The sequence below is a fragment of the Ammospiza nelsoni genome, chromosome 7, assembly GCF_027579445.1.
Source record: "Ammospiza nelsoni isolate bAmmNel1 chromosome 7, bAmmNel1.pri, whole genome shotgun sequence".
NCBI classification, from domain to species: Eukaryota; Metazoa; Chordata; class Aves; order Passeriformes; family Passerellidae; genus Ammospiza; species Ammospiza nelsoni.
Genome location: NC_080639.1, coordinates 36,447,654 through 36,467,724, shown reverse-complemented (window position 1 = coordinate 36,467,724; position 20,071 = coordinate 36,447,654).

Here is a 20,071-nt window from a genome sequence, read left to right as displayed (position 1 = left end):
CAACCACAGAAATATAAAACATAGATGGTTTCCTTTTGATTTGCCCTTCATTTGAGAATTCTCCATTGGCTGTAATTGCACTCATAATACTGCCACAGTTGTGTATTTTTCAAAGAACTGAGTCAATAATCCAAATGATGGCTCCAGCTCTGGACAGAGTCTTTCATTTCAACTCATTTAACATTTTAATAATTCCTTAAGTGTTGTAAGGTTTCTGTGTTGAGCTGGAGAGGAGCACTGCAGACCCATGGCTCCTCTCTGCTTCTGCTGGGATTTTCCATTGTGACTCTGGACAAATCATTTAATGACTCCAGCCTGTAAAATGGGGATCAACAGACTTCCTTATCTTCAAGGTATATTGTGAGGCTAAATTTGTGCATACAACTGCAGATTGTGATTTTTGGGGGTGCAGAAAATATTTGCCCAAATGGATAGGTCCAGAAGTGCATCTTAACAAGATAATGATGCTCTCCTTCCCCCAACCACCACCCAGAATGCCACAGACACTTTGAAGTTTTGATTTTTGGGGAAGCACAGGCCCAATTGCTACCAGAGCTAACCACAAAAAGTTTAATCTGTTCTACCCAGGTCCAACAATTTGTCCCCCCCCCTCCCCAATCCTGGGATTTCACTTCTTTTCCCCTTCCTCTCCATGAAGTGGTGGAATCCCAGCGAGCTGCACTTCAGCAGAGATGAGTAGCACTGTCGGGCTAATTAGAATTCAATTAACACAGTCATATTTTACCACTTCACTCTCAGTTCTGGTGGGCAATGTCACACGCTCCAGTGACACAGGAAGCACCGAGATGCGAATTAAACCTCATTTGCTACTGGCAACCAGTAGAGACACAGGCCGGGGGTTGTCTGCCTCCAAAAACCACAAGAAAGGGCTCAGCTCTCACCATCAAGAGGCTTCATGTGTAACTCTGGCCTTTAAAACGTGTTACAATGACTCAGAATGAGGAACAAGAGAAAATCTGCCGAAGAAGCAGTTTGTCACGATGTGGGATTAGTTTCTTCAACAGCTATAACCTCAGTTTCCTGATTCAGCAACTTTGATGCCTATAAATTAAAGAAATAAAGTGAAATGGCACGGTGTTTGCATGGGATGGAGGTAAAACTGGATCCAAAATGAAAATCACTCTGGTGGTCAAGAAAATACACTGCAGTGTGCCTGGACCCAAGATTGGTGCCAGCAGTGAAGTTAGGGGAACCCTTGTGTGATCATTAAGTTTATCAAAGCCTTAGCAAGAATCAAACATGGGTGAAGTGCTGGACTCATTGAAGTCAGGGTGATACTTCCAGCCTCTCCCCATAGGTTTCTAAAGAGCCCAAAGCCCAGCGCTTTGGCTGAAAAGCAATATAAAAATAGAGCAGATAAATAATAAATTAAATAACATAAGTTAAAGCCTCCTGGAAATGAAAACTGATTAGCCAGATTTCACAGAGGGTTTCAATTAAGTCTGTTTCTCATTTTTGTTTATCTATATTTAATACTGATAAATAATGTTATTTCATTACAAGCCTCTGACGGGTGTTTCTAGCCATTCTTAAAGGGATAGTTAGGCTTTAAGAAACCCTTCATCACCTATGGAATCTGGGTTAGCAAAATGGAAATTATTTTTCCTCACTAATGATGTTTGCATGTTTTCTTGCACTCTGTGTCTCCTATGACTTTCCAGATGCTAGAAATGGAGTTGTACCAAGAGTTCCCATCATCTTCCTGTGTTGAAACCTGGAATACTGGCTATGTCTGTGTTTAAATGCAAGTCATTTATTCACCTTTGAAGATAGGAGAGGAAGGAGTAATCCAAGAGCTTCCCATCTCACAAAATCCACATGCCCCTGAGACCTGAGGATGGGGAAGGAGAGGCTCAGCCCTGGTGTGTGATTTCCCTCCACTTACACCTGACATCAACTTCTTCTGTTCATAGAGAAAGGATGGCAGGATTAAAAAGCCACTTCCAATATCATTAGGAAACAGTGACCACCACTGGCAAGCCTATATCCACCCTATAATGACTCTGATCCTATCCATTCTTGTATGGCAAGCAAAATTTCTCTGGTTTCAGATGCTGGAGATCAATGCCTTGTCCTGGGCAGGTGGAAACCTCCCCTGCACACCTTTTCTTTAGTTAAAAATGGTTCAGGTGAATAGGGGCAGGCTGCTAATGGGCACTTTCTTTTTCCCCCACAACAAAGGCAGTAAAACACTGTTACAAATTGTCTGATATTTGCATTGCCTGGAAAACACATCCTGTTATCCAAAGCCATGCTCTGAACACGATCTTCGCAGACTCTGTCTGCTTTGTTTCCAGCCCCAGCCTCTACAGGACATTTTATCCCCTCCATCAGCACCTTGGGTGTTCCCCAGTGCTCTGGCTGGCATCACCATGGAGAAAAGGATGCTTCCCTTCCCCTGATGCTGCAGGAGCTGTTACGAGGCATGCAAATGCTACGCTGTGTTTCTTCACGTCTCGACTGGGGTTTCTGAGCTCTTGCCATGCACAAATGTGGCAAATTCACTGCTTTCCCCTCCCTGCTTCTCTTCAGGCCTAAGGCAAAAGCTGCTGCAGAGACCACCTGGGTTAAATTAGCACAATTAAACAGTGTTAAGCTGCTTGAGGAAATGCAATGCTGTTTTCTGTGTTACTGAAGTCATGGTACGTGGCTGTCAAATTACTGTTTGGGAGCAGGAGGATGACCTGTGGGAGGAGCACAGAGCCAAAACCCTCACTTGTGTGTGTAAAGCTCCTCACCTAAAGCAAATCACAGAATCACAGAATGGTTTAAGTTGGAAAGGATCCTTAAAGCTCATCTCATTCCACCCCTGCCATGGGCAGGGACACCTTCCACTATCCCAGGTTGCTCCAAGCCCTGTCCAACCTGGCCCTGGACACTTCCAGGGATCCAGGGGCAGCCACAGCTTCTCTGGGCAACTTCTTCCAGAGTCTCACCACCTCTACAGGGAAGAATTTCTCCCTAATATCTATTCCAAACCCACTTTCTTTCAGTCTAAAGCCATTACTCTTTAATTTCTGAAGAGTCCAGGGGATGATCTATTGTGCATTGTGTCTGTGCTGTAACCAGCAGCACATCAGAGACGCTTTTCCAGAGCAGACGTGTGTGTTAAAGGGGAGAGGTAGGAATGTTATGCCAGAAGTCTTTTATTTGAATAACTCTATGAGAGGGAAGATGGGTGGCCTCCAGAAGGGCACAGGTAGCACTGCCTGGAGCTGTGTGGGGTGGCTGCTGTTGCCAGACCCGCTGCTGCAGGAAATCGTGCTGCTGAACCAGGATGACCTTGTTACTCCAAATGGAGCCACTTTTTTCTGCCCCCAGATTTTATCCAATTGTCTGTTTGTTTGGCAACCTGAGCAGAGCAGTGTCTCCAGCTGGGCTGCTGGATGTCTGAAAGACTGAGGCTGTCTGCGAGCAGATGGGAATGTTCCCGTATTTCTGTCTCCAGCTCTCAGGGACCTGACTGAGACTCACAGTGCTCAGAATGCTGAAGAAGAGTGCCCAAAAAATGCCATTGCAAATGCAGCTGGAAAGGCATCTTTTTTTATTCACTTTGATTTCTCGGGATTTTTTTTTTTTCCAGCCTGAAACCCAGGTCTGGATCTAGTGTTGCACAGAAAGGAAGGGTGTTGGGTGTCTGCTCATGTCTCTCTGTCCTACTTCTCCCACAAGTAGGACATCTGGGATTTATGGTCACCTCAGTCTGAAGCTTCAATCTCCTGCTGCAGCAAGCGCCCACAGCCCTCAGAGCAGAGGCTGAGCTCCAAGTCGGGCTCTGTGCACTTTGCAGCACTGCTAAAATAACTCCTGTGACGAGGGGGAAGGAGAGCAAAAGGAACTTCGCAACTCAGCGCTGAGAGCACTGCCCAGGACAGGGGAGCCCTGAGCTGTCACTCCCGCTACCTTCAAAAGTAATATCTTCCTGGTTACTAAAAACGTGTCCCTCTGGGGAGCAGCTTCCCTGTTTCCCCTGGAATTTGCCTGTTCCTGGATGGCTGCATTCCCAGCCCTTGCTGTAGTCTCAGGCATCGTGAGCCGGCACCATCCCCGCTCCAAGTCCAGGAGAGACGGAAAACTGACTAAAGAAAATTAGGCTCCACCTTGATGTCCCACTTTTCTCAGGCTATGTTTTTGCAACTTCGTAGCAGATGGTATGTCTTAGGTATAGCACTTTGGAGATGCCAAGTGATGTCCTATCTATCAGTGTTTTTATTTAATGAGGAGGGAAATTCTGACTCCTGCTTACACTTGGGAAGCTGCAAGAGGGAGACAGGTGTGATGCTATTTCATACTGCTGTATCATCTACCCAGAGCCCTTAACAGCTATTTTTAATCTGGACACTAAAGGAACTATTAAATAGGAAAACATATCCTGGTGCCTAATACAAATTGTAGAGACTCTAATGGTGTATTACAGCATCTTAATTTTCTTCAGAGACTACAATTAGCTGTGAGTTGGTCTGCAGTATGATGACATTTTTTTTCCTTTGTTTTAATCTGAGAAAGTAAAGGATGCAAATATAGGGCAGCTGATTTGCAAAGGAATAATGGGGTTCCAGCCCCAAATGCTTCAAGTGTGTCCACTCAATACATTTAAAAGGAGACATTTCACTTGAGGAACAGCTGAATGAAGAGGAAAAAATAAAAGTAACTGGGGTGTAGTGGCTGTTTTTAAAATGGGAATTAGGTGACAATATTGCACATAACTGCTCATAAAAAATGTCCCAGAATTTTGCCATTTACATATACAAATTCTTTATACCTCAGCTTTAATGTGGTACAATAGTTTCCATTACCCTGCACAACAGATGATAGATGGAATTTTGGTGGAGTTTCACTGTTGAACAGATGTAATTGAACCTTCTTGCTTTGTGGGATTGCAAAGAACGATAATTATGTTGGTGCAAGGTAACTTTACATTCCTTTTCACAATAAAATCTTGGTTTTTTTGAGAAATTAGCTTGTATTATTACACAGGAGAATGTTTATTAGTGAAACAAAATTCTTCTGTGCGCAGAACTTGATCATGAAGTCAGCTGAAATACAAAAATGCTAATTGAAGATGAAATATTGACCTCTCTGTTGTTCCTCTGCCACACCTGAATGGAAAGGTGGGAAACTTTTCCCCCAGACAAATGAGGATGAGGTTCATCCATGTCCTTCTAAGGAAGCTGATGCTGGGGCTGGTCTTACTGGGTCTCTACAACAAGAAAGCAAGCAAAGTCTTTGCAGTGGCTATTTTTCATTGGGAAAATGTAGCTGAACAGGCAGAAAAAGTGAAGAGAGAAAAAAGGGCCCACAGGAAAACACTAAAAAGTTGTAATCAACTGAAAGCACTGTGTGAAGAGATCATGCAGCTGATGACCTTAAAAAAAAAGGCTCAGCACCAGAATAAATCACCAGTACCATCACTGACTATACCTTTCATTTCCTCTGCACAAAGCAGAGGTACAAGGCTCTGGGAAACAAAACAAACACATCTTTATCTCCTCTCCTGAGGAGGGTGGGAAAACCCCTTCTGCCACACAAATCCTCAAGCAGGAGCCCTTGTGGTCATGTCCCTGTGAGAAGGAAGAGGAGGTTTGACCCTACCTGGCCATCTCATGGGATATCCAAGCCAATGGTGCAGCACACGGGGAACGCTGTGGCTTCTCGGCCTCACCACCGCCTCTGTCAGTGCTTCACCTCTGTCCCTCTCAGCATCCTCACCAACTCCACAGCCATAGGAACAGGTTTATTTTAATCTGGTATGCCTCCAAAATAGATGGCTCATAAGTGGCTTCCTTGCATTTCTAAATGTGGGTAAGAAAGCTGATGAATGAAGGAGGAAGCGGGACCTATCTGAGGCCGTGCCCCCGTTTCCCTTTCCTTTCAAAGAGAGACATAAAAACAAGCAAACGTGTCAATGTGATAGAGGTTGTTTTCATAAAAGTCCAGCCCACAACCCACTCCAGACCTGGGAAAACCTGCACTGGGGCTCTGCTCCTGTCTTAGTTCCCTCAAGCACAGCCCATCCCAGGTAGCTTCCAAAGCCACTCCTTCTTGGAAACATGGAAACGTGATTTTGGATAAGCTGCTGGATTTTGGCCAGAACCAGAAGATCTCAGGGACACTTAAAGAGTGTTAAGCAGGTCCCTGCAGCCTGGTCCTGGCCTGGGGAAATGGGGAAATAGTCACCCATACTTCCATGAATGCTTGCAAAGACATACCTTAGGCTCAACGAGTATCGGAGACTTGGTATTGTGTTTGAAATGAATTCTTCTGCCCGTACCTTCATCTGCCGTGGTACAAATGAACCTTACAGGCTGAACATTAGAAATTTATGTTCATCTAACAATCTGTAATAAGCTATCGGGACAGATTTTGACATGTACATTGAAGTTATTGCTTTTTTATCAATATCACGGTACATTTGTCAGCAGAGAATAATAATTGTATTGCTATGTATATAACTGATCTTGTAGTGTGACACTGTGTACAAATTGAACACATTTCATCTTAAACACAAGGGTATTAATTAAAATCAGAAATAGAAAATTTTAAAGTGCCAAGAATGGAGCATGTCTGAGCAGCTTCTTCTCCAATACCTTTTCTTGTAAATAATTTGGATTCTTACAGGATCACCTACTTGTCCATGAATTTGTTTGTTACGGGATGCCAGAAGAAAGGCAAGGTCAGAGGTCTGAAATCAAGGGCACAAGAGGTAGGCACAAGGCTGCTGTAAAAGGATGAGAGCACATTTCTGAATTTCAGCAGGCAGCAAGCAGCATCTGCTGTAGTTATGGCAGCAAGAGGAGCTTTCGTTCCGTTCCTTGCTTTTCACACACCAGTAACTTAGACAAATGCACTGCATATGTGGGCACAGGTAGTCATCTGCACTTTTCACAAGTGTCCAGCCAACTCTGAATTTTAATTACTTCTAACTTCGATGTTAATTTCCTTCCAACCTGGCTGCTTTTTCTACAGCCAGTGCTGGACTAAAGATGAGGCCAAGTTTCAGGAAATAGTAAGTTTAAAGCAAGAAATCCTTTTAAAATGAGAAATCTTCACTCACATGCGCTAGAATATGCAGGATATTATGCACAAGGAAGGAAAAAAACCAGTCTTAAAAGAGCCAGAACAGCACTGAAGATCTGGGAAGAATTTCTCTGCCAGAGTTTAATGGAGATCATAAGAGGAAGAATGAGTCAGACCATATTTAAAAACTAATTGCCCATTATCCAGGTGTGATGATGGTTGATGTTAAGATGTTCAGGTTACCCAAGCAGTGAAATGTGGTTATTTTTATCAACTGACCAAAGTGTAATAAAACTGTAGTAAAAATTCCCTGGGAGAAGTTATTGATCAATGTTTGCGTCTTCTGGCAGATTATAAAAAAGAGGAAAAGGAGCTGTATGTACCTTACACCAGAGTAAAAGTCAGCCTTGACAAGTTTTGAGGAGTTGAGATTTTTATGGCATAAAAAAAACCATCTAGGCCACAGCACGAAATAAGGCAAAATCAGGGCTGGTAAGAGCAAGACCAAGTGGTATAGGATGAGAGGTAAGGTACTAGAGAATCTCTAACCTTGCAATCAGCTAAAGGCCTAGATTTCATATTTCAGTTAAAAGTTAAGAAGTAATTTCAGGATTAAAACCAGAAATAGAGAAAAAAAATGTAGAAGTAAATGCCAGTAATCTTACCAAACTTATCAGGATTTTTTGTAAGAAACAGGGGATGGACCTGCATGAATGCATTCCTGAAACTTCAGCAATTTTCACAACAAGCAACAAGGCAGAGCAGAGGTCAAAATGGGTTGGGGAGAGCAGGACAAACATCCAGAGAGGATACTCTTCCATTGGGTGTACCAAAACACAATACTGTTTTGGTATTTCTTTCCTATTTGTTTAAATGTCACGGTACTTTTCATCAGAAACATAATTCTCCTTTCCTCTGAAGAGTTTTGCTGATTTTGGATGTAAAATCATGTTTTGCAAAATCTTCTTGTGTGAGAAGGGTGCTAAGGGAAACCCATTGTCTTTTCTCACCTTTGAGTATCCAGATAAAGAGATGTTTAGTAATTTCAGAAGCATCTCGGATTATCAGATCTGCCCACATCTGTTTCCAGCAGTACCTGCTGGAACAATTCTGTGACAGGGCCCAAACCTTTGCAGTCAGCAGCTCCTTGGTTCCTACTGAAACAATTTTTCCATTTTCTGATAACAATACCACAGGCAGCAGTTGGAATAGTTTCCTAGAGAGAGGCAGATTTTTCTGCCTTTTCATTCCCATGCACAGATGGAGACAAGACAAGGCCTGGTTTAGCTTTTAAACATGACAGTGTAGCTAAAGTTGCTTTTCAGCTTAAATTCCCTGCATCTCCTCTGCATGTTCTTCCTTTTCCAGCCCTTAAAGGGGCTCCAAGGGAGCTGGACAGGGACTTGGAACAAGGGCGTGGAATGACAGAACAAGAGGCAACAGCTTCCCATTGCTAGCGGGCATGGTTAGATGGGATATTGGGAAGGAATTGTTCCCTAGGGAGATGCTGGCACAGGGTGCACAGAGAAGCTGCCCCTGGATCCCTGGAAGTGTCCAAGGCCATGCTGGACAGGGCTTGGAGGAATCTGGGATAAGGGAAGCTGTCCCTGCCCATGTCAGGGGATGGGACTGGATGATCTCTAAGGTCCCTTCCAACCCAAACCCTTCTGGGATTCTGCAGTTCTATGAAAATGATGTGATCATGTTTCTATATTACTCGGTAATATATCATGCACTATTCACAAAATACTCTTTGGTTTACTATGCCAAAAAGAAAAAAAAAAATAATCCATGACAAGTATGGTCTAGGAAAGATCTTGTTCCACTAACAACTTCCATAAACAGCCACATGTAATTTTTTCCAGAAATGAGTCAAAAGATCACTTGCTAAATCACTGGCTGGTACAAAATAGATGCTATTAGATAAAACTCTTTTCAGGGAGCCCCAAAAGGGCACAACATTGAAGTGCACTGTGGGCTTTGCTTTGAAAGCGTTCTTTCCCACACACCTGCTAGGCTGGCACAGCTGAATTCTCCCATTCTTGTCAAATTTTTCCCATTTAAGATGAGTAATAGTGCCAGATTTCTGAAGTAATACACCACTTAGTGTCGTATTCCCCGGTAAAGTTCCTCTATAACACTTTTATTTGCAAAGGTTACTATGACAGCTGCTTGGCTGAATATATTTTCAAATTGGGTATTTATGTTCTTCCATAGCTATTAGAATTCTTCTTTTACTTCAAGTGTTGAATCTCAAATAAAAATTTTATCAGCTTTGGAATGTGATTAATTATTTAATTGATCAGGATCATTCTATTTAATTGCTATAATTCACTTCACCTTTTGTAGGGTATAGCCACCTTCAGTCTTTAACTGAGTGCAGTTTTATTTGCTGCACCTTTTTCATCTTTTATTAATTGATTGAGCTGTGACAGCTCCTTTTAAAACACCAAGCAGAAAAGACAAAATGTTTTCATAGATTCTGAGGCCATCCCAGTTCTCCAGCCTGCCATCCTGTGTGGGGTGGATTACAGACATTCACACAATCCACCTCAATTTTGAGTTATTGAGTCTGCAGCTCAGTCACTTGTGGTTGACTTGGAACATATCTCCTAGGAAGTTTTCCAATTTCAAAGACTTCAAGCGACAAAAATTATCCCACATCCCATGTGCAGTATCCAAATGTTAAATTGTTCTAACAGCTGAATTATGTGCAATCTTAAAAATTTACACCTCATTTCTGATATAACTTTTTCAGCTTGGGTTTACAGACAGACGACCATTTTCTGCCTGTATCTTTCTTGTGATTAAAAGGACTTGTGGAATTGTGTAAATCTTCTCTGATTTATTTAATGGGCTTAAATGCAGGCTGAAATAAGTGGTATGTAACTGCAATAGGATTTTTAAAGAGATAATTTAAGGGCTCACCGGATGGCTTTGAAGGCAGTTAGTGAACATGCAGCTGGGTTTTAAATATATATATATACACACATAAATATATACATAAATATAAATATTTGTATTAGGATTATATATATATATATATATATATATATATATGATATATACATATAAGTATACAGATGATACAGGTGTAGAGAAGGGACTAGATACCCAATCTGGGAATTTCTATGGGAAATTTCCTATACCAACACAGCTGTTTAAAGTTTAGCGGGTCCAGGGCATGATTTAGTTACTATCTCTGCTTCCTTTCTCTTTTTCATCTTCTTGTAGGCACCTTGTAAATTGGTCCCAAGTCCTAGATGGGTAAGGTGAATATATCAGGTGTTTCTTAAACATAGAGGGAAGAGCAGGATATGAGAACTACAGCCTGTGATGTTTCAGGGAGTGAGGGAAATTACCAGACACTTCATGAAAAGTCTTTTTTTTTTTTCATTTTAGATTTTCCTGAGTAGCTTGGCAACATGTAATTCTCCAGTCTCCCAAACCCTGTCATCTAAGTTATGTTAGGATTCAAACAGCTAGCAGACTGTAAACAGGAGAGATTAGTCATCCTCAGATCCCCAGCATTACCATTTTGGAAAGAGGGAGAGTGGTTCCTGTACGACCCCGCGCTGTTTACACTGGGGTAGCAGCAGGGAGGAACATGGGAAAGTCAGATATAAATGGCACTTGAGAAAAAAATTGAAAACATTTGCCAGCACTGCAACCTACTACGTAATAGCTCCTGAGTGGTGCTCAGCTCTGTCTCACAGATGCCCTTCAGTGGGATGAACCCGAGCATCACAGTCTAGTGAGCGGGAGACAGTCTGCTGCTCTGTTTGAGCTGAATTCCCTCCTCACCATGGTGACCAAGAGAGTTTTATCTGATCTGCTATTCTGGCAAGGTCCTCCATCATTTCTCTGTCTTCTCAGCACAAGCCTCCTCATCGGTGTTTTCCAAGAAACCTCAATCACTCTACCTGACAGAGGAGGACTTCTTTCCAGCAAATGAACACAAAGGCCCAACACTGTCTTTGGAAAAAATATGTTCTTCCCTCCTGGAAGGATTCCAAAGGGCAGCCTATCCCAGCAAACCCCCTTGAGGACCAACAGCTCGACAGTAGCTGCCCCAAGGTTGTGTTTCAGTTTGTGTCTATTATAAACACTAAAATAGAGTAGGGTAATGGTGGGGCCTTTCAGTGTTTAAAGGGGGATTACAAGAAAGGTTGGATCAGATATTTAGGTAGGGTCTGTGGTAACAGACAGGGAAATTATGACTTTAAATTAAGGGAAGGTAGATTCAGACTAGATATTAAGAAGAAATTCTTGGCAATGAATAAGATGAGGCATTGGAACAGGTTGCCCAGAGAAACTATGGATGCCCCATCCTTAGAAGTGTTCAAGGCCAGTTTGGATTGGGTTTGGAGAAACCTGGAGCAACCTAGGTGTCCCTGCCCATGGCAGGGGTTGGACTAGATGGGTTTTAAGGGTGCCTTCCAACCCACACCATTCTAAGTCTCTCTGGCGCCATTTCACTCTGCATTGGAGCACCAACTTTACGAACACACACCAGGTCATCCTGAGGTTTCCAGCTCCAGCTCTGGGACTGTAAACTGGAGTGATGTTACCTTTAGCTGAGACAATCTGGTCTCAGAGGTGCCGTAAGAGCCATCCAAGCCCTGTGCTATTGTTCCTGCTGCTGTGTTTTGTCTGGGCAGCCCAAACTCTTATAAACAGGAAACCGGAGACTTCAGATGATTTCTGCGCTTGAATAGAGATTGGTACAAGTATTTGAGATTGCTGCCCTTCTTCCAAACAAAACTCATTTATATGAATATTCATAGGCAATTAAACTGTCGTGACTACTTAAGGAAATGCCTGGACTTACACACAGATTAATGTGTGTGTGTTTAGGCTACAGGTCTTGCTCCAGGACCTACAGATATCAATCTATTGTTTGGTCCTTAAGCTGCCAGCAGGCATGTTTTCCTTCTGAAAATCTTCTCCCATAAATACCAAATAAAACTATACTTTGTGCAATAGTCCCAGAGATATCGGTTGACCCAGACTGTATTTGTTTGCATGAGACATCTTTACAGCACTCTGGGGAAAAACCAGAGTTTCAAAACCAGAACATCTATCCTCAGACAAATCTGCTGAACCGTGGAGCCGTATTTCCTGACTTCCAGGTATTTCTTTTGGAGTAGATACAGTAACACTTGCACATCATTCTGAGTCACTCCTCCTGCATATGTGCACATTACATCCATTTTCTCCCGCGCTGACAGGGCATTGCCAAACGATTTAGTTTAGATAGAGCTGGCTCTTCAGCATACTTTTTCACACACACATTTTAGCGCCCTGAAAGCTGAATTCTGATTTACAACCTTTTTGGAATTTGTTTTTCGCTGTGGTTTATGCCAAAGATGTTTTATTCATATAAAACAAATGCCTGACATTTGTTTCATTAAGATATTAAACTTGCACTCCGTTTGCTCTCCTGGAAGATACCAGCCATGCAAAGGATTGCCAGGCCAGGCTCTGGCGAGGGCATGGCTGAGGGACTCAGAAAATGGCATGTGAGCTCATCTTTTGCAGCTCTAACCAGGCAAGCCCTGTTCAGAGACCTGATTCAGTGGCTATTAAATAAACCAGAAAAGCACCCAACCCCACCCTTTGCAGCTGGAGCTTTGTCTGAATGTGATAAGAGATCATTAATTTTCAATTTGACCTCAGCCTATAACATTCAAGTGGTCTCTTTGTTCTCCCAGCGATGTTACAAGCAAGGTCTGAGTCAAGGGAACAGGAACGGAAATATTAAAATAGTCCTAAAAACCTCTTTAGTCTTGTGATCTTGCTCCTCCTGCCTTAAACTGAGCACACCTTATCCATCAGACCATCATGGCCCCATGACATGGATTTCCTCTCTGTGACTGCTTCTTTCCCAGAACAAACAACCCTGGTCAGCCAAGGTGAGCAGTTGTGCAATGGTAATAATGGATATTGAAACTCCTCTGTGAAAACATGTTGTGAACAAATCACTGGGGCAAAGTTTATTTATATCAAATGTCTGTGTGCAGCATTTATAACAAACCAAAGTCAGAATAAAAGCTGAAATTCACTGATTAAAGTGCTCGCTGTGAATAGCTTGTACAGCTCTGAATTCAAAGACAGAGTTGAAGAAGTTGTTATTACAATCCACTGCAAAAAGAGCTATTGTGAACTTATGGGCACATCAACAGCTGTCTATGGAAAATTATTATTATTAGGGAACAGAAAATGTCCTATTTTTAACAGATACTCTCAGAATATGGGATGAATTAGAATGAAGGGAGCCCATCTTCCACATCCTTTTTCATTCAGGCACTTGGCAAGCTGAGACTTTGCACAATGTAATTTAGGATGTTTAAATTGCTGTTTGTTACTGGTGGTTTCTCATTGCAATACCTCAAATACTTTAGGAGAGGACGTAAGGCTTGGGTCCTTCTGTAAACACACAACTGCCTCCTATGGCTCTTAGGTGCTTTAGGCTGCTCAGTTTGGGTTCACAGGGTTGGAACAAGGTTGTTTTAGGGTTGTTTTAATGTGGTTTTGTCGCTTTCAAGTAAATCCAGTTTTCCATCGACTAACTCATGATTTGTACTGAAACAAACCTTTAAATGCTAAGATTCCTCTCCCTCTGACAGAATTAATAGGCATGGAGGGCACCAGAATTGGGACTGGCAATCATTTGAGACTTCATTTCCTCTTCTCTGTAGATGCTCCAGGGGAAGAAATCCTGTTGGGAGATTGTCCTATCGAGTGTGAGGAAAAGGGATGTGTAACACCTTGACTGTGTCTTCAGAAACCTTCACAGCAGCCTGAGACCTGCTCAGAAGCCTTTGGAGCTACATGGACAGAAAAAAAAAAATATGTCAAGTAACTGACCTCAAGGAATATTTTCTTTATACATCTGAACCATTTTACACAAATTTAAGGGTAGTGGAGAGGGAGGGATAATGGCTAAACTGAGATGTTTGGTGACTTCCAGAATCAAGCACAAAAACTGTGGGTTTTTTTGTTAGGCCTTTTTGATGTTGAGTTTAGACTTGTAGGAATATAAAATCTTTCTGTGAAAGAAAACCCAAAAAAGCTGAGTGGGTTTGACAAAATTTCAGCTTCCTGATGATATGTGCTCAGAAGGGAAAACAAGCATTATTATCTGGGTTCCACCACATTATGTGACCTATGTGAACAGCTCAGGCAGAAACTGAGACCTGATAACACTTTATGATGAATATCTTAGGGGACAAAAAAATAGTGAAATACTTTCACAGAAAAATGGTGATCTTGAGCAATTTTCTCCTGGTCAGTCGGCAATGCAGAAACTTGAACCCAGCACTGCTTTTAAATATTTTTGCTCTCTTCATCTGTGGTATTAATCTTCAGTGTGCCACTCTGCTCTGGAGCGGTTATCAATGAGCTGATGGATTTAACTGCAAATATTGGAAAGAGTTCTTCCAGATCTGCACTTTCTATTGCAGTGGTTAATATTTTTTTATTGTTCTTGTCACCCAAATTTTAGCTGTCTGAATGGCATATTAATTAAAGAAATTCAGAATGGGTTAAGTCAACAACTGGAAGTCTTATATTTATCATTGTTCAGTAATACTACCCAAGTGTCAGCTCTTAGCTTGAAAAATTCCTCTGAACTAGTAAACCAGAGAATAATAAAGATACTATAATTTTCTTTCACTAAAATAAACAGAATATTTTCCTAGTTAATTGTTTACATGTCTTACTCCTGTCACTTCTTCCCTTTCATCCTTATTTTTCTTGTTTTCCTTTATTCACATTTCATCTCTTGAACTCCTTATCTCTCTAATCCCTTATCCTTTATGTTTTTGTTTTATCTCTCATTCCACCATTTTATTCCCTGTTTCCTAAGCCTATCTCCCTTCCCATGCTAGGCTCCCCAGGCTTTAAATGCCCTTTGAACCCTTTTTCCCTTTCCTCCAGTTCTCTACCTTTCTCTTCTCTTTCATTTTTCCTTACAGCAATCTCTGCAGAACAATACTAGAAGTTGAGCTGGCAAGCTGACAAAAAAGAACAGTTGGAAAGAAAAGTTTACTCAAAGACAGGCACACTTCTTTAAGGAAAAAAAAAATATCTATAGGAAGGTGTTGCCAAATCATCTGCTTTTTCAGATGTGAAACTTTTAGCAAAGCTCTCTGCAGCACTGATGTGAGGCAAGGAGCAGGAAACACTATCAGGTTGCCAGATGACTTGAGGATGGTGAGGTGGGATTCTGAAGTGCACGTGATAGCAGTAATTCAGGATATTATTCCTCATGTAAAAATAGCTATGCAAAATTAACACAAAGGCTTTGGTATAAAAAGATAAAAGCCAGGAAACTCAGAGGCTGTGCAGCTCTTTTTATCTCATTTCATTTTGGTTTGGGCATTGCAGAGAAACAGCAGAGAGTGTTTACATTGCAGCATCTGGGCCAAGGTGTAGTCATGACAAAAGGTTACTGCAGTCTTGGCAAGTGGGTGGGAAGAGGACCTGGGTGTAAAGGTGACGATCTCAGGCTGGGGGCACTCGGACAGGGACGGGAAAGGTGGAAGGCAAAGCTGGAACAAGTCATGCATGTAGGCACCTACAGATCACATGGTGGGTCAGTGAACGAGAGAAAATTTAATCTGTGGCTTGCACTGGGGTGTGTTTGTTGCTGGGGGTAGGATAAACCACTTCAGGCTTTGCCTCATAGAGTCTCAGATTTCTAAAGCTTGAAGCAATGCTCCTTCCCTGAAGCCCAGTGGCTCCAGTTGGCAAATCTCTATTAGATTGCATTGGTTTACCCTGAATTTGAATTTCACTCCTGGAAATAACATGGCCATGTGAAGAGAGCTGTAGATGGGATTTCTTTTCCCATCCCCACCATCTGAGCTGATGACCCTGGGCCTTGACTTGCATTCCTAATAGGATAGGCCTTCCTTTGTGAGGATCCTTTAGCACCTGTAGGTTACGTGTTCAATTAGCATCTATATCCTGAACTGAGCCCAGTTGCACAAGCTTTGAAAAAAGTAACAACCAAATGGCTAATTAGGTCAAATTTGGGGCGTATCAAACTTGACAGTGTCTGGCTTACATCACTGTGGATTTACATAATGGAACTTAACGGTGCTGAAGAGCCTCTTGTGTCTACTCTGATGACTCTATGGAAGCTTTTTTCCATAATTTTCTTTAAAACATAAAACATACACTCAGAAGAATATCTTTGTGATAACTTTTTTGTGTGTCTTGCACAGAGCAGGGCTTATACTGCTTATTACCTGGGCTACTAACACAATAGTATTGCAATCAGTTATCTTATTTTTCAGAACTCAGTAATCAACGTCAGCAACCAATTGTTTAGCAAATTTCCTTTTTAAAACCAAAGCTATTTTTCAACTGTTTGTTCAACTACAAAAGCCTGGGAGAGATGGCAAAACCCATGAGGGCTCAAGGTAAATGCCTTTGTTTGTCTTTTCCAGAGATACTAACTACCAATGAGCAATAATAAAAAAAAAGCAAACAAACCAACAAAATCTTAAGTTAATAAAGTTTTATATTCTTACTGTGGCTTCCTCTGTCTTCTAGCAGCCCATCCTGTACATCAAAGGTCAGAAAGAACACAATGAGTCACTATCAAAACCCAAAGAATGCTTCGTGAACAATTACTATACATAAATTGCAGCCTGGTATTTCATTTCTGTGCCAACTCACAGTAATACAGCCCATTTCCTCTCCTTTTTTTTTTTTTTTTTTTTCTCCCTGCTGCTTTTGTCCATAATAGCAAACAGCTTTGTTAATCTGCTCAGAGCTTGATTTTTTTTTTGGGGGGGGAGTACTTATACCATTGCCTTTCTGAGCAGTGGGCAGCAGTGGTATAAAATCTTTTGCATTGGTATAAAATAGGCTACACTCCTTTGGTGTCAGAGACCCCAACAACTCTATAAGACTGCCAGGCTTTGTAGCCAAAAATATAATTAGGAATACTGAAAGGGTCCCCTCTGAAACCCAGAATTGAAGTTTCCCCAAGAGAGGAATCAGCTGTACATTAGCTCAGTCCTAGCAGAGCAAGTGAGCCCTCTGCACATCCCTCAACACATCCACTGTCTGCTGGACCAGCCCCAGGACCCATTCACCCACTTCAGCAGCCTTGGTACCTTATACAACCTTATTACTGTGCATGTGGGACAAAAGTATCTTAGTGATCATCATCCTTGGTATTTCATCCTGACATTCCCAGTTTTCCCATTTCTGGCATCCCTTGTGTCCATGAGTCTTGCTGCAATCCCCTCAAAGAGAAACATTAATTCCCTTGAGTACTATAACATCCAAGTAATAAAAATCCTAAAAAACATTGCTGAACAAATATAATGAAGACAAATAAAGGAGAACTGTTTTTCAGAAGGTAGGTATTATGTGTGTGTGCAACTAATGAGTGCAAACCCAGATTTACAATGTCTTCATTTTATTACGTATGCACTCAAATTCTGTACACTGGTCAGTTTTAAGTAGTCTGTTGGTTAACATTTATTGCCTCTAACGAGCAATAATATGGACTAGAAAGTTGTGATGACAAGTAGCAACAACTGGCACTCTCTCAACAATTCCACAATAAGAAAAGAGGGAAGTAAGATAATATCAGCCAGCTTCCTTCTGAAGAGGTTTGGTTAAGTCAGAATTCTTCGTTTCAGAAAATTACAAAGCAAAACTACTTCAGACTACTATTCTACCTAGCATGGGAGGAAGATAGTATATATTTTTAATGTTCCTAAAATAATCACATCCTATTGTACCCAGCTCTAGTAAAAGGTAGACTGAAGTAAAACATTGCATTTTTTTTTTGCCTGCTGAATTGTGAGAAATGTTCCAGGACCCTTTGCTTCAGTTCATGATAACAGAAATAATCAGATGTGTTTGAGGGACCTATCCTGTACCCTGGCCATACTCTGAAACACAGGACTCAGGCAAGTCCAGGGCTTGGATTTGTCTTCAAAAATACACACATCAACTACTGACATGAAGGTGACTCCAAGAAGGGTTTGTGACTGTGCTTGTAATACTTTTGACAAGTTTGGAGCCTACATTTTAATTATTTACTCGGTTATTAACCCATGCAGTTTCCTGTTTTCAATCTCTAAAAGTAAGGTGGTAGCACTTACATATCTTTGAGGATTAAGAGCTAATCCTGGAGGGGCTCCAGGCCAACAGCAATTTGTACTTATAAAAACACTAAGACAGAAATTTTGAATAGACAAAAGTACCATCAGGTCCTCCCAAGACTGGAATATATTGTTAAAATGCTTTTCTGGGGCAATAGTGTTATCATAGAATGGTTTCTGTTGAAAGGGACCTTAAAGACCATCTCCTTCCAATGCCCCTGCCATGGGCAGGGACACCTTCCACTAGACCAGGTTGCTCCAAGCCCCATCATCATGCAGATCTTAAAAGTTATTAATTATTTATAAAAATTGAGTGCATTTAGGAAGCTTGAGTGAAAGCTGCTATAGCAGGCTAATTCATAAATCTATTTTGAGCCAAGTTTCAGCAAAGCATTTGTAGTTTTTGTACATTCTTGGCTGATTAATTCTGAAAACTTGCATGTACACATATAATCTCCATTTTTGCATACGCTTATACCTATCTGCAAAGTACAAGTGGCATAAGTGCTGTAGAATTTGCATACATCCAAACAGAAGACTCAGTTCTGCAGGAGAACTTTTAGAATTGTGACCCCTTCTAAGTTATACCAGCAAAATACAGAAAACTCGTTGTCACTTATGATGTAGAGCAAAATGGAAGCAGAGGTGATGAAAGTGCTTGCTTGTGAATTAGAGAACAATACATTCCCTGCAAAGAAAATATTTCTGCTTCTTTTTTTTCCTAAATTTTCTTTCTTCTCTCACAGTAACTGAATGTGGGTGGAAAACAGTAGAGAAAGAAAGGGTCATGTTTGCTCCTCAAAATTTGAAGACGGTATTTTTTTCCTTTGCCACAGATGCTCCGTGCTCATCAGTTGCCGTGTACTTCTGAGAGAGAAAAGAGAGAGAGAAATTGCCAATAACATTGGTAACCTTAAGTGTAGGCATGCATAAAAATTTGCTGAAAATTGGGTTGTGGTACATGTTCTTATTTTAGATTTGCCCTTGTTAACGTCTTTTTAATAAACAGGTGCATACACTTCCCCAAGCTGTCACTGTTGTTTATCCAGTCTGCACACTTTATAAATCTACTAATGGAATAGACCCAATCATCTTAAGGATCTGTGCTTTAATAAGCTACAGTCTCAAAGTTTTCAGGCAAATACTTTTTGGCACTATAGTTCTGCTGGATACAAGCTTCACAAGGTTTGCTTTTCAAGATTTAAAAAAAAAAAAGTGACACAATTTCACTTCTAAGTTCAGCACAATGTAATAGAGAGTTTGGCACATGGTTGACATTAAGATTAGCAACAAAGTGGGCTGGATGGAGGGAAGACAAAATAAAAGGTGTAAGAAAGGTGGAGCATCTCCAGAAATGGAGAGAGCTGATTTGCTCAGCCTGGAGAAGAGAAGGCTCCAAGGAAACCTTACAGCCCCATCCAGTGCCTAAAGCAGCTCCAGGAGAGCTGGAGAGGGACTGGGGAAAAGGGCCTGGAATGACAGAACAAGGGGGAAGGGTTCTAAACTGAAAGAACGTGTGTTTAGATTGGATATTAGGAAGAAATCATTGCCTGTGAGGGTGGGGAGGCCCTAGCACAGAGTGGTGAGGGAAGCTGTGGCTGCTCCATCCCTAAAAGTGTCTAAGACCAGGCCTGGAAAGGGCCTGGAGCAACCTGGGACAGTGGAACATTGCTGGCCATTACAGGAGGGGTTGGCACTGGATGGTCTTTAAGGTCCCTTCCAACCCAAGCCATTCCATGATTCTGGATCTTGTTAGGGGAACCAAACACTTACTCTGCATTGCAGGTTTCAGTCTTAAGCAGCATAAATACCCTTTATTGGATCCATCCCCTTGTTCTTTGAGAACAGAGATGCTCCAGCCCCTCAACCATGTCTGTATCTTCTGCTGGACTCACTCC